Below are 16,533 nucleotides of genomic sequence, written 5' to 3' on the forward strand. Positions count from 1 at the left end.
ACCCAAAGAAAATTCTGATTATGTAATAGTTTCCATGCCATTTTAGTTAGGAGTGCAGAATTATAGACGGATAAGTTTTTAAAACCCAAACCTCCATATCGTTTTGGGAGACGTAAGCTGGACCAGTTCTTGTAATGTCTGGGACTTGTAGAAGTACTGTGATTCCACCAGTAATTACGTTGAACTTTATCCAAATTATTAATAGTCTATTGGGGTAGCTTTAAACAGTACATCGGATAAAGAGGCATAGTCCCTAGTACACTCTGAAGTTGAGTACTCCTAGCTGCTTGGTTAAGCATTTTCCCTTCCCATCCTTGTAACTTAGCTTGCATTTTTTCTCTAAGAAGTGAACAATTCTGCGTTCTTGAGCGAGACATGAGTAGTGGAAGACCCAAGTATTTCTCCCCTAATCCTATAGATTTCATCTGAAGTATTTGAGTATATTGGTCACACACAAACCTTGGGAGCTTTTTATTGAAGAAGATTGCAGATTTCTAAAGGTTTACTACTTGCCCAGAAGCATTGCTGAATTGGTCTAGTAAGGACTGAAGATACCTGAGTTCCGCTAGTTTAGCCTTGAGAAATAGTAGTATGTCGTCCGCAAAACACAAGTTACTGATGCTTGGACTGGATCTTGTTGATGTGATGCCATGAATCTTCCTTTGCGATTCTGCATTATAAAGGATGCGGGAGAAAGCTTCCATACACAGTATAAATAAATAAGGCGAGAGAGGGTCACCTTGTCGAAGGCCTCTAGTTGGTTTGAAAGTCTCACCCGGGACACCATTTAACAAAATAGAAATTGTATTTGTAGAGATACATTGATCAATTAGCTGAATCCAAGTTGTGATAATATGTCTTTCAGGAAGATCCATTCAATTCGATACATGTCAAGTTTGATCCCAACCCATCCTTTACGGTCTTTCGTTTTTTTTTCATATAATGGTTTAATTCATGGGAAATGATGAGGTTATCCTGTATATGCCTTCCTGGAACATAGGCGGCTTGAGAAGGAGAGATGATCTTGTCTAGCAGTGGATTGAGACGATTCGCCAGCATCTTGGAGATTATTTTGTAAGAAATGTTGCATAAACTGATTGGCTGAAAATCTGCAGGTTGCGTCGGGGCTGAAATCTTGGAATCATAACCTGGTATGTGTGGTTCATCTCCGTAAGAATGTACTTTGACTCGAAGAAATGTTGTACCATAGAGACTATACTATCCCCCACTATTGACCAATATTCTTGATAAAAACCTGCTTGGAATCCATCACTACCAGGCGATGTCCACGGTTTCACCATGAATAATACTTCTTTCACTTCTTCCACTGATGGAATTTTGAGTAACTGTTGATTCTCTTGATCCGTGATGCATGGGGTGATAAGATCCAGTAAACACTGGTTACGTTGAGGATGAGTTATGCAGGTGACTGAGCTAAAGTGAGATCGAAGCAATTGAGCTATACCCTCTGTATCATTGTGCCACAACCCCAAATTATCTTGTAAAGCATCAATGTGATTTCTCCTTTTGCGGAAGTTTGCATAGGAGTGGAAATAACCTGTATTTCTATCTGCATACTGAAGATGATACTGCCTTGATTTTTGATGAAGACATGTGAGTGTTGATCTACTTGCTGATTTGTTGTGTTGTTCGTAGAACTGAATTTATTGTTTCACCCTCTGAATATTGGTTTCTATATGACCAAAGTCATGCTTCTTCCAGCATATCAGATGATTTTTTGTGTTGTTGAGTTTCTAAACCAGTTGGAGTTAGGGAGAACCACTGTATTCTTGCTGCCACGAAGACTCTATAACAACTCTGCATGTTGGATGAGCTAACCAGCACTTATAAAATTTATAATTGGGGGGAATCATAAGCTCAGCAACATTTGTAACAAGTAAAATAGGAGAGTGGTCAGAAGCATGAGCTACCAAATTTTTGAGTTGAGCGGAGCTAAACAAATCGGACCATTGTGCGTTACACAGTTCTTTGTCAAGGCGAACTTGATTGTGTGCATCCCCTTGGCGGTGATTCGACCAAGTAAATGGAGTACCCGAGGCACCAAGATCTATCAAACCCATTTGATGAATGCAATCTCCAACAAACACATGATGGCTATCTACATGGTGGCTGGTGGTTTCAGTATCATTTAAAGTGAAATTCAAATCACCAAGTAGTATCCAAGGGATATCTACATATGAGCTCATGTCAACCAAGTACAACCATTGAGAACTTTTTATATCATGTTCATGAGATGCATACATACATGTAAGTAACTATTCTTGATTTCTAGGCCCTGATTTAACAATGATATTAACCATATGTCTAGTAGCAAGCATAATTTCAAAATAAAATCCATCTTTCCAGGAAAGAGCAATCCCGGCGGAGATACCGACAGATGATACACACGATTAATTAGGATAATTTGTGTGTCGAAGGTAAGTATTCATCTTTTTTGTATGGGTTTTGGTATCAGATAAGAAAACGATGTTTGGGTTATATTTTTGAAGACAATGTTTTAAGTAATCTCTAGTTGCAGGTTTACCGCAACCTTGGAAGTTCCATGAAAGTATCTTCATGAAAATAGAGATGTCGAAATAAATATATAAATAAATTGTAAAACTTGTCGAGCAAAGATGTAAAGAAACAAAATAAGCTAGTATCACCTTTTGCAGAGCAGTGGTGAGGACATTGGCACTATTGGCTAGAGCTAGGTCCCACGAACCCGTCGGTGGATTTTCAGTGGTATCCTCCATGTTAGCGATCTTATTTGTTTCCGTATCACATGTACCATTTATATTGCGTTTTCTCTGATATGAGCTCGAACTTCCAATCTCACTACTCGTCCCAAATCGCTGATGTAAAGGTACTCTGTGTGCATTGATATTTGAAGGTGAAGTTTTCGCAGAAAAATATGATAATTGCATTCCATCTAGGGGATAAGCAGTAGCTCTAGTACGCATGGGACGAAGCATATCTCGTCTTTGATGGCTTGTTGACGGAACAATTGAATTTCGTCTCTAGGTTGTCGCCACTCTTGAGGGATTTGCAGAGCTTGACCATAATCCCTTAGGTGACCTTCATCTTCGATACGGTTGTTCCGACGAACCGAACATAAATTCGAGTCGTGATCAATCACCATACATTCATGACATATATTTCGAGGCTGACCTTCTGTTTGAGGGTGAAAACGATTTCTGCTGATTTTGGTAATTTCGGGTGTGTGGGTGAGAAACGAGTTTAAACCCTAAACAATGTACTGCAAGGGAGTACTTTAGATTCGAGAGATCAATCTGTACAAATCCGGCCTATACCAAGAAATGGCCGTTCCAGACTTGCTTCGGTCACAAAAGTGAAGGAGAAGGGTTGGTCTTAGGGAGGGAAGCGAAGAGAGTGTTGAAGCCAGAATAGTTGATTCTGAAAGGTGTGGTTGTTTTACGACTTGTATCAGAAGGTAAAGCTGGAGAGCCAACATGGAAAGCTACCAGGTGATTTCTGAGTGTTGTATTCTCCTGACCAAAACATGTTATTTGGTGGAAATCGGTGAAACCTATTTATACAAGTCGTAATACAACGTACCCTGACTTTGGCGCGGCAAGGTGGATGGAGCGGCATGCCGTTAGCATATGTGGCATGGTCGGCATGCCTTGGCGTGGTTTAGGCGCGGCCAAACTAGGGTTTTGGCGTTGGGACAAAGGTTACCATGCGTTGTTTGGCGACCTTGGACGACTAAAATATGCATCTAAGATGGCAGGGTGGCCGTTGATCATCGCACGCCTTCGTTTTGGTAGCCGCATAGGGAAGGCCGGCATGGTATGGCGCGGCAAGGTGGTTAGCATGTCATAGGCACATGTGGCATGGCATGCTTTGGCGCGGTTTGGCGTGGCCAAAACTAGGGTTCGGGCTAAGGTTGCCATGCGTTGTTTGGCGACCTTGGACGGCTAAGATTTGCATCTAAGATGGAAGGGTGGCCATTGATCACCGCACTCCTTCGTTTTGGTAGCCGCATAAGGAACGTCGGCATGGTATGGCGCGTCAAGGTGGTTGGCATGCCATTGGCACATGTGGCATGGCATGCCTTGGCGCAGTTTTGCGTGGCCAAAACTAGGGTTTGGGCCAAAGGTTACCATGCGTTGTTTGGCGACCTTGGAAGGCTAAGATTTGCATCTAAGATGAAAGGGTGGTCATTGATCATCGCACGCCTTCGTTTTGGTAGCCGCATAGGGAAGGCCGACATGGTATGGCGCAGCAAGGTGGTTGGCATGTCATTGACACATGTGGTGCGGCTTGCATGGTTGGCATGCCTCGGCGTTGGAGGTGCGGCTGGCATGGGATGCCATTGGCACAGTGGTACGGCTGGCATGGTTGGCATGCCTTGGCGCGGAGGTGCTGCTGGCATGGTTGGCATGCCTTGGCGCGGAGGTGCGGCTGGAATGGCTGGCATGCCTTGGCGCGGAGGTGCGGCTGGCATGGCATTCCATTGGTGTAGTGGTGCGGATGGCATGGTTGTCATGCCTTGGCACGGAGGTGCGGATGGCATGGCATGTCGTTGGCGTAGTGGTGCGGCTGGCATGGTTGGCATGCCTTGGTGCGTAGATGTGGCTGGCATGGTATGCCATTGGCACAGTGGTGTCGCTGGCATGGTTGGCATGCCTTGGCACGGTGACGTGGCTTACATGGTCTGCCATTGGCACAATGGTGTGGCTGGCATGGTTGGCATGCCTTGGCGCGGTGGCATGAGAATTAGGGTTTGGCATAGATGATGTCAGTCAGTATTAAGAGTTCTGCCATGGAACACGACCCGTGTAAAAAAAAGGTACCCAGGTAATTCTTACGTAGGCATGTTGATTGATTCAATAAATGTGCTAATGGTCATAGTGACATGTCAGATGTACAGTTTTACGATTTTGACCCTAAGCTAAAAACCACCATCAACATTAAGTCCCCTGCTTAGCTCGGAACATGAGCATTGTTGCGAGGTAAGCATAAGATGGTGACAGGCGAGGACAAAATCGAAATGACAAGTCGTGAAAAGATGGTCAAGAAGACCCGACTAACCTTTTTCGAGAGGTAAGGAGAGTTCGTTATTCTCGTGTTGGCGGCCTTGCATAGATTCTACTTGTGGTTTTTCTGGTTAGACCGTGAAGTGGTGAGATGTCGATTGTCGTCTTGGAATAGGAGCCCCAGGCGTTGGTCGGCTTGGAATGGAGGAAACTGGCTTCAGTCAGAGGAATGGTGGAAACTGTCTTCAGTCCGCAGAATGGTGTAAACTGGTTTCAGAACTTCGGCTACCAAACGTTGGTGATGACGCTGGAACTTCGGTTATCAAATGGTAGTGATGGCTCCTGGAAACTTTTTCGAAATCAGGGTTTGGGATGCCGAATCCCTAATTAGCGATCCTTACTAAAATCGTTGTAGAATTCTCGTACGGACTCGGATTTTGACGGTTCTCCCCTCCATCTGACCGGAAAAGAATTTCCTATCTCCTTAGGAGGAAATATTTAGGTTTTGATCTTGTTTAAAAAGTAAAAACGGCCCGACAGTGAAACTCAAGAAGAACTCATGAGGGATGTTGCGGGCTCGGGGTAGCATTGTCGCGCCGAGTCATCTATTCCCGTTCATGGAGAAAGAAGGCAACTTTATTCTGTGAAAAACTCAAGAAACTCCGTCCGTATGAAAAGAGGTATTGACCTTCTTCTGTTTTCTGTTGCTCATTTGTATCCGCGCTTTTTTCTGCAGTGTCTCTCCAGTGGATTCCAAAATTTACCAAACTCCATTGCATTCTTGGGACGGATGGATGGATTATATGCTCGGAAACGATCATTTCAGGGTTAATTTGGAGATTGTGGTTGCGGTGTCGGTCCATCCTCGGCTTTAGGTTGTTCAGTGCCTGGAGCTTCTGATCGTGATGATGATGTGCTGTGAAGGCTTGTATGGTCGAAAACTTCTGGAGCTCCCAGAAATAGGGAGACGTTCCGTTGCCGATGTGCTGCTATCAAGTCTTCCAGGACTTTTTTCCAAGCGACATCCTTCGAATCATCTTCTGAATCTTAGACTATCGTATGGAATGAGATGTGGTAAGAAATACCCAGTTATACTTCGGTTTGATCCGATGGCATGGATGAATATGTGAATGTATCTTTGTGGCGTGCTCTTGAAGTCTTCGGTGTACATGTACGGCTTCGTGTTGAGAAATTCCTGCGGCTCGTGAAACTTCGACAATGATGATGTTGAAATCAGAAATAACCTGGTTGAGGGGAGTGAAAGCGTCTCATGCTGGTAGTCCCCATGTGTATCCTATTTTCATTGCATCGCCTTTAATCCATGTCCACGTGATTTGATACAAGCTTATCGTACTCTTCTGGATGTGACATTAGGATGCTCAGGATATCGCATGGACAAAATATTCTGGATAGCGAAGATATAGGAATGAGAGAGTTATGTTGTTTATCATGGATCCCTTTGTTTCTTCAAGAAAATGTTTCAGCCGCGTCTCTGGATTTATCTCATGAGTCTTTGATGGTCGTCGATGGACTGCGAAGAGAAGTCCCCAGACGCATTTTTCTTCAGTTTCTGAAGTTGTTTTCATATGAGAAGGCTTGGGATCTTCCATGGCCTCGTAAAGTGTTCAAGACGTCTTCTAGACAGATAGGTGATGATATTCTTGCACTGCACCCTTGAAGAGTAGATGACCTTGTTGTGGCTATGGCCTTTTGGTTGACTGTGTCTTCTGAGCTTTGACAGTGAAGGGATTCCATGTATATCCTCAGTTCTCAAGTATGGTTTACATGTTTCCATCCTTGTAGTGATTGTTGCTGTGGTGAAGCTTTGGTTGGTATTAACAAATGAGCGGCAACAATTCTTGGTAGAAGATGTAATCAGAAGAGACTACATTGTCGTGGTAACAAAGTAGGTTGGCTGGAATTGTATGGGCATCCGTGGAAGTAGAAGGATTGGCTGGAGTTGTACGGGCATCCGTGGAAGTAAAAGGATTGGATGGATGCGTAAGAGAGCAAACTGTCCATGACTACGAAGATTGGTTGGCTGTGATCATGATCCTTGACATGGGGAGCGTGGTGGTACGACCCTTTGCAGGAAGAAGCGTCGTTGAAGCAGCTTCGGCTCTTGGAAAAGATATTTAAACTTAAGAAGTCGAACGCTGAAGCCTCGTCTTCGGATCCTGGAGAATCTTATGGAGAGAACGCTGAAACGGAGCGGCTGCTGAAGCGAGCGTTGAAGCGGAGCGGCTGTCGGAGTGATCGTTGAAGCGGAGTCTCTGCTGGAGGATGTTGAAACGGAGCGACTGTGTTAATCAGTGTGTTGTCAAACTGGACACCCTTCAAGCGAACAATGGTTAGGAGTCCCCAGTTCCATCTACCAATTGTGCTTTCCAGGAGAGGTTGGGGTTTGGGAACGGCTTCTATGGTTGGAAACAGCTGCTTCGCTGATGCAGTGCGGTGTAGGGCTGCAACTATGCTTTGACGTTGCGCCTTGGGGAAATATAGAATCTCACATAAATGTTTCATCATAGACTGCACGATTTTGCGGGCGAAGTCCCCAGAAATCATGCATCTCCTGACAGGGAAAAGAGTCTTTGTGAACTCAGGGGGGTTGCTGATTTTTCTTTGCTTCGATTTTGGAGAGTCGTTCCTAATCTTTTCATGTAATGAAATTAGATTGTTGATTCCCTACTACTGGGTGTTCAAGAGCAACGCTTGAAGGATGCAAGATGCTGACGCTGGAAAGATGCAAGTTGTTAGCGCTGGATCAGCTTGGAATGAGAGCTGTCTTGGCGTGGACGCTGGATTGGCATGGACGCTGGCTTGGATTTGGTATGGCGCGGACTGTCGGCTGGGCATGGCGCGGAAAGTTGGCTTGGCACGCCGCTGGTTTGGCGTGGTGCAGACTTGTTCTTGCGGGCCCAGTTCCCTATTTCCATACATAGCTCAAATAGGAAATCATTTCCTTATTCAAATTCCAAAAGTGTTATGCGTATGAAAGGGGTTGGCTCTCCTTTTTATCTCGTATCTTTGTTCTCACATCCTGGTGTTAGCGGTAGTGCGGTAGAAATAAAGTGGGCAAGCATATTCCAGCTATGTACTCCAGCATTTCTCTTTCAATTTGTTTTCTTGTTTTCTTGTGTTGGTGCAAACCCTAGCCATAGGTATGCCTTCCATAAATATGTATAAATATTATTCTTCTGAACTGGTGTAAACCCTAGCCGTGGGTATGAGTTTCATAAACTTGTAGAAACACTTCATCATAAACAATTCCTCTTCGAATATCTCTGTAGTTACGTCGGCTACCTCATGAATAGTGACAGGTAATCATTATTATGAAAAGTAGGCACGTACGGGTAGGTGACTTTTTTTTTTTTTTGAAAGGAAAACAAAGCGCTTGGTTTATGGTTTTGATTTTCTGGGATTTTGGGTTCATAGACAAGTATTACCCCTGAGGGTTTTGGATTATTATTTGGAATGAACTGTTTTAGAATATTGATGTTTTTGGTTATGAATATAAGTGGAATGAGTATCCCAGGGAAGTCATGGAATTGTGAATATTATGCGATAGTAGAAAGCATGAAACACGGGAAAAATGGCTATCGGTTTTTTATCTCCCCTGTGAAGATTTGAAATAGTAGACCATGTATTTTGTCTAACAAGACTTACTCGGTTTTCGGATCTCCTGATGAAAAGGAATCTCCCGGGTGTAAGACCTAGTTTTGTGGGAAGCACCGTCGTGACTGTGGAAAGTCCCCAATCATTCCTTATCGTGTCATCACTGGTAACCGGGTCGTCTGGTAATTGAGTCATCGATCTCTAGGAGGGTCGGTTAGATTCTACCTTTCTGAAGTCTGAGTCGAAATATGAGATCGAGGATTGAAAATTGACATTGTATAAAGATCAATATCTGGTGTGAAAATGGGGTTGCACACAAAACTTGCAAGTATACAAGGCCAAGTTTTATAGTATAGGGATGAGTAGGGGTTTTTCCACAGGGAGTGGGAGCATACAAGAAGTTTTCCTAAACTAGCAATGGAGACAAGGCACTATGGCAGTGAGCAGTGATGGATGAAGGCAGTGAATAGCACTAAAACAGTTAGCAAAGCAAAGCAATTAACACAAGAAGGCAGCACAGCAAAGATTAAATGGCATAGGATGTGAAATAACAATAGCAGGGAACCAAGGCTGTAAGCCAAGGGAAGGGGGAGTTTATGCACTGATTTCAGTGCACAACAACTTCAAAATGCAAGAAAAACAGGCAAAACAGGCAAGGAGATAAACTGAACAAGGAGCAAAATAGAACTGAATTTAAGTGACTGCAAAGGATTTGTGGCTAAGCTAAGGCTTAGGATCCACCTTGTGTCCTAATCAAACAACATATTTCTAGGTTGAGTTGAAAATCCTATGCATACATCTAGAATGGGAGGAAAACTAATTTGATCCCTAGTTTGCCCCTAGCATTGACTGTCTTTTGACAGAACAATCAATCACAGGCACTATGAGCATTAATCTCTTCCCAATGCTCAAGCAAAACAGGGCAAGGAGTTAACTATCCTAGCAACTTATCATTTGACAGTGCACAAGGCTTCACTGAGCCTCAGCCTAATGCAGTTTAGCTCATGCTAAACATGTTACACACACAAGCATTCATCATACAAAATAATTCAACCACAACACACAACATTCAAAAAGAAACAACTGTGATAAAGGAACTGAATTTGAAATTGTAAAGAGAATTTCTTCAAAATGTCTACTGGCTAGTCCAGAGATGATTCTAACATTCACCCTTCATCTCTATTTATACCCAAAACATTCAATTAGGGTTTACAAGCATTTTCCCCAAATTTGATAAAATTAGGGTTCTTGGGAAATTGGGGAAAACTCACCGTACCCTCTGAATTCGTTGTCTCCTCTGCAATTGAGCGCTGACCCATGCTTCCACTTGCTCCTGTCAACTCGAACAACGCTCCAATTTGGTCTTCTCTCCACTGTAGCTGAACTCTAGCTCTGCCTTTCTTGTTTGTAGCATCTAGGGTTGTGTAGATGCTAAGAACAAGATAGAAAGAACCAGGGAAGTGGGTTGATGTGTTTCTGTGATGGTCGGGGAAGAAGGTGGTGATGGAGCTCGAGGTCTGGTAATGTCGGGGCATGATGGTGAAGGAGTTGCAGGTGATGGAAGAGAGGAAGTTTGGGGAAGAGAAGAAGAGGTCGATATTTTGGGGAGAAGGGAGTGTTTGGCTTGAGGTCGATGGGTTTGGAAGTTAGGGTGTTGAGCGGGTGTGGCAAGGGGTGATGATTTGCGAGGAAACGCGTCGGATGTGAAGATGGTAGGTGGATCCAACGGTGATACGGAGGTAAGCGTGGAGCGACCGTCGGATGAAGGGATGTAGCAAAACGGACGACCCAAGATGGAGATGGGCGTTGCGATGTAAAGCGGAGGCTTCGGAGTTTGATGTGCGATGATGGAGCGACCGTAGGATGCTGAAATGCTTCGATCTGACGGCTGAAATCCGAGACGGGCTTGGATAGTGGAAATGTGTTTGAGTAAGGGTTTTGGGCCTTGGGTATGCCAAGCCCATATCTTCTTTAAGGACAATTCTTCTTCTTCAAGACCATTCCTAGCCTCTTGGTTTTGTGCACAACGTTCTTCGCGGCTTCCTTGCGTAATTTCTTCCGGTTTTTCACCACTCTTCAGCTCTTTTCCGCTCCGCAAGTCATCCAGACTTTATTTATTACCTAAAAATGCAAAATTAAGTAAGAAAAATATTTATTCTTGAAAACAATGAAAATACAGAATATGGGATAAAATGTAGAATTAATGCACAAAAGATGAGTTAAATGCCAAGAAAAATATATAGAAATATGCACTTTTTAGCACTCATCAAATACCCCCAAACCTGAATTTTACTTGTCCTCAAGTAAAACAAAACTAAGGAAATTCTACCTATACCACTGTCGCTGGTCTCTCGAATGCATTTAGCGTATGCACTAAGCCTTTTAAACCACTAAGTGTCCCTAGTGGACGAGTTGAAGTCTCGTGAAGGTTTGCTTAGAACGTACCTACAAAGTTCTAGGTCAAAATATAAGCTCAGATTCCATCAAATGTGACATGTGCAAGTCAGTTAAGCTCACAGCAAAATGGAGATGTCAATCTAGCTATCGAAGGCACAATCCTAGCACTGATAACAAATAAAGACATGTGATAAGAGTGTAAAGTGTATCTACACAAGTGTAAAGAAAGATCGGATGTTATGACTACTAATCACCAAGAGATAGTTTCTCAGGCTAAGAACCAAGGTCGAAATCTAGCTAGCTGTCCGGACTTTACGAGAATTGTGAATGAGTTGGAGGTATTTCACAATTACTCGCGTTGTACATCAATGGCATACACCCTCCTTGCTTATTACAATGAAACAACAAAATGACTCTTTACATGACTCTTATTTATATTGACTACTCTCTTTTATTTTTGGAACAAGAGAGGATGGAATTGATAAATACTTGATTTTTTTGTATTTTTCTGATATATATATATATATATATATTTTTTTTTTTTTGAAGGAACTTGAAATTGATTTTTACATATGGTAGCTCTTTTGATACAAAACAAAAAGAAACAAAAAATTACATGACACTTTGCAAGAGGTAACCCTTTTTGATGCACCCAGTTAAATTCGATGGTTGTCTTTCTTAATGTAACCTCCACCTTCTATCCCAACCAACCAAAGAACAATCTAGTCAAGTTTCGTTCAGTATTCTAAAGTGATTGGCAATCGTGACTTCCTATCAAACACCTTGAAGATCGAGGCCATACATGTATTGGTAGATCGTGCGCGTGCAAATTTCTTATCACTATGTGAATTGTGCTAGAATCAGGGTGCCTAAATATCTAGACTAAGACTCCTAATAATTACATATTTGCACAAGAGTCAACATTTCAAGGTAAATGAGCTCCATTTTTATGATTTTTTTAATTTTTTTATTTTGATTTTTCAATTTTTTTGGAATTTTTCAATTTTTTTCAAAAAGATGGAGTTTTGTTTTCAATTATGGCATATTATCGTGGTATCTACTCTATACCCCCAAACCTAAACTAAACATTGTCCTCAATGTTTCAAAATATTGAAAGAATTATAAAACAATATATGAAGAGGAACATGCTGAGTAGAGTAAAAGGAGAGAGAATACCCGATTGTACGGCGAAAGCAGAATTAAAACTCCGTTATCCAAGGCAAAAATCCAACATATTCGGAGTCACAATGGATGAGCACAAAATATATACAAAAGGAAATTTAAATAACACATTATCTACAAGAAAATTTGGTTTTTAATGGGATTGGACTTTTTGGGAAAAATTTGGTTTTGTCGGGAGACATTTGGTTTTGATGGGAAAAAGAAAAATTTTGGTTTCTAGGGAAACATTTGGAAAACTTTGGTTTTTATGGGAGAAAAACATTCGGTTTTGATGGGAAAAAGAAAATTTTTGGTTTTTAGGGAAACATTTGGAAAACTTTTTGGTTATTTAGGGAAAGAGTGGACCAGTTTAGTCCACATAGACCGGGTCCTCCAGGTTGGTTGTTTCAATGTCGGGTGGGAATGGTTCAAGGAATGGCTTTAATCTCTGCCCGTTGACTTTGAAAACGTTCTTGTTGGAAACATCCTCCAGCTCTACAGCTCCATGAGGAAAAACTGTGCGTACTAGGTACGGACCCTTCCATCTGGAACGCAGTTTTCCTGGAAAGAGATGTAATCGGGAGTCATACAGCAAGACTTTCTGACCAGGAGTGAAGGATTTGCGTAGAATAAGCTTGTCATGAAATATCTTCATCTTCTGCTTGTATAACCTGGCACTGTCATAAGCCTCATTTCTCAATTCTTCCAACTCGTTGAGTTGAAGTTTCCTTTGAATTCCAGCTTCGTCTAGAGAGAAGTTCAGCTCTTTGATTGCCCAGTAGGCACGATATTCTAATTCCACAGGTAGATGGCATGTATTTCCATACACTAGACGATAGGGGGACATGCCAATTGGTGTCTTATAAGCTGTTTTATAGGCCCACAAAGCATCATTCAATCTTAATGACCAATCTTTCCTGGACGGGTTGACCGTCTTCTCCAGAATGTGCTTAATCTCCCTATTAGAAACTTCTACTTGTCCACTCGTCTGAGGGTGGTACGGAGTAGAAACCTTGTGAGTTATGCCATACTTGCGTACTAAAGACTCAAAGTACTTGTTACGAAAATGTGAACCGCCGTCACTGATGATAGCTCTAGGGGTGCCAAAACGTGCAAATATGTTTTCCTTTAGAAATGAAAGTACCACCTTGTGGTCATTTGTTCTGGTTGCTATGGCTTCTACCCACTTAGAAACGTAATCAACTGCGACTAGGATGTACAATCTACCGTCAGAAATAGGGAATGGACCCATGAAGTCGATCCCCCAAACATCAAAAATCTCCACAATCAAAATGGGGTTCAATGGCATCATGTTTCTCCTCGAAATGCTTCCTAGCTTTTGACAGCGTTCACAAGCAACACAATAATCATGGAAATCCTTGAACAATGATGGCCAATAGAATCCACACTGCAAGATCTTTGCAGCGGTTTTCTTGGCACTGAAATGGCCTCCACATGCTTGGTCATGACAGAAAGATATCACATCTTTCTGTTTGGTGTTGGGGACACATCTCCTAATGATTTGGTCCGGGCAGTACTTAAACAAATATGGGTCATCCCAAAGGAAATGTTTAACTTCAGCCAAGAACTTATAGCGGTCTTGTCTCGACCAACGTGAGGGCATTCTACCTGTAGCGAGGTAGTTAACAATGTCGGCAAACCAAGGGAGGTCTGATACAGACATCAATTGCTCATCAGGAAATGATTCTCTGATTAGCATGGACTCATCAATAGACTCAATGGTTAATCTAGACAAATGATCAGCAACCACATTCTCACAACCTTTCTTATCACGGATTTCGAGATCGAATTCCTGTAATAAGAGTATCCATCGAATAAGGCGAGCTTTAACATCCTTCTTGGAAAGAAGATACTTCAAAGCCGCATGATCAGTGTATATGATGATCTTAGATCCTATGAGATAAGATCTAAACTTGTCTAATGCGAAAACGACAACAAGCAATTCCTTCTCGGTAGTTGTGTAATTGAGTTGAGTATCATTAAGGGTTTTGCTAGCGTAGTATATCACGTATGGTAGTCTATCAACACGCTGTCCTAAAACAGCACCAACAGCATAATCAGAGGCATCACACATGAGTTCAAACGGTAGTTCCCAGTTGGGTGGTCGTACTATAGGAGCGGCGGTGATAAGAGTTTTTAATTCCTCATAAGCTTTCACACAAGCATCATCGAAATTGAAGGTAACATCTTTGGCGAGTAGACTACACAGAGGTCTTGAGATTTTGCTAAAGTCTTTGATGAATCGCCGGTAAAAACCAGCATGACCTAAAAATGATCGAATTTCCCTCACAGAGCGGGGTTTTGGTAAATGTCGGATGAGGTCTACTTTAGCTTTATCTACTTCAATGCCTTTTTCCGAGATGATGTGTCCTAGAACTATTCCTGAATTCACCATAAAATGGCACTTTTCCCAATTTAGAACAAGGTTCCTTTTCTTACATCTGGACAGCACAAGGGTAAAATGTCTTAAACATTTATCAAACGAAGAACCGAACACGGAGAAATCATCCATGAAGATCTCGAGAAAACTATCTATCATGTCAGAAAAAATGCTCATCATGCATCGCTGAAAAGTAGCAGGTGCATTACACAACCCAAAGGGTATGCGTCTATAAGCAAATGTCCCAAAGGGACACGTGAATGTAGTTTTTTCCTGATCTTCTGGTGCAATGTGAATTTGGTTATAACCGGAAAAGCCATCTAGAAAACAGTAGTGACTGTGTCCAGACACGTTCTAGCATTTGGTCTATGAAAGGGAGCGGGAAGTGATCCTTCCTAGTTACTGTGTTCAACTTTCTGTAGTCGATACATACTCGCCATCCTGTGGTTGTACGTGAAGGGACTAACTCATTCTTGTCGTTCTGAACTACAGTAATGCCTGACTTCTTAGGCACAACTTGAATGGGACTAACCCATTTACTATCTGGTATTGGGTATATGATACCCGCATCAAGTAGTTTCAGGATTTCTCCTTTGACTACATCTCTCATGTTAGGATTAAGTCTCCTTTGCATTTCCCTAGATGGTTTGGCATTCTCTTCGAGATTAATGTGGTGCATGCAAATGGTGGGGCTTATTCCTTTGAGGTCTGAGATGGTCCATCCTAAGGCCTCTTTGTGTTCCTTAAGTACTTCTAAGAGCTTACTTTCCTGTTCCGTGTCTAAACATGATGAAATAATGACAGGTAGAGTATCAGAAGAACCTAGGAATGCGTACTTCAACGTACTAGGCAATGTTTTCAATTCAAGCTTGGGTGGCTCAACAATGGATGGAATGAGCTTGGAATCAGAGAGTAAGGGTGGTTCCACTTCATATCTTCCTTCAGTGACGTCCATTTGAGGTACAGATTCGAGCAGGGATAGGACGTCACTACAGTATGCATCATCATAGGAATCTGAGTTAAAGTTCTCCATACATGCTTGAAAGGGGTCGACGGATAGAATGTTAGTCAACGAATCTTGTATTAATCCTTCAATCATATTAACTTCATGCACATCATCATCATCAAGATTCACAGGTTGTTGACTAATATCGAACACATTCAATTCTACCGTCATGTTGCCAAAAGACAGTTTCAACACTCCATTACGACAATTAATGATTGCGTTGGACGTAGCCAAGAAAGGACGTCCTAAGATGACAGGAATGTGACAGTCTGGGTTTTGTACAGGTTGAGTGTCTAAGACAATGAAGTCTACGGGAAAATAGAATTTGTCAACCTTGATCAAAACGTCTTCGACCACTCCACGAGGAATCTTGACAGATCGGTCTGCCAGTTGTAGAGTGATAGATGTTGGCTTCAACTCCCCAAGACCTAACTGCTCATAAACAGAATATGTCAGTAGGTTAACACTTGCACCTAGGTCTAATAACGCTTTATTGACCGTGTGTTCTCCTATAGTGCAAGAAATTGTTGGACATCCTGGATCCCTAAACTTGGGTGGAGTTTTGTTCAGAATGATGGAACTCACCTGTTCAGCTAAGAAAGCACGTTTGTGCACATTAAGCTTGCGCTTTTGAGTACACAAGTCTTTGAGGAATTTAGCATATGTCGGGATTTGCCTAATTGCTTCAAGAAAAGGAATGTTGATGTTGACTCTCTTGAACAGATCTAACATCTCATTATAATGGGTACTTTTCTGTTGATAGATCAATCTTTGAGGAAATGGGGCAACAGGAGAATGAGTTGGCAAAGGGACATTCACAGTAGAATTGTCAGGCTTTCCAACTTGCTCAGATTCTTTGGTTTTCTGGGGTTGTGGAGACAGCGTGGAATTTGTATCAGATTCATTAGGTTCGCCCACGTTGTTCTCGATGACTTTACCACTTCGGAGGG

This window comes from Papaver somniferum, chromosome 6 (assembly GCF_003573695.1).
Source record: "Papaver somniferum cultivar HN1 chromosome 6, ASM357369v1, whole genome shotgun sequence".
NCBI classification, from domain to species: Eukaryota; Viridiplantae; Streptophyta; class Magnoliopsida; order Ranunculales; family Papaveraceae; genus Papaver; species Papaver somniferum.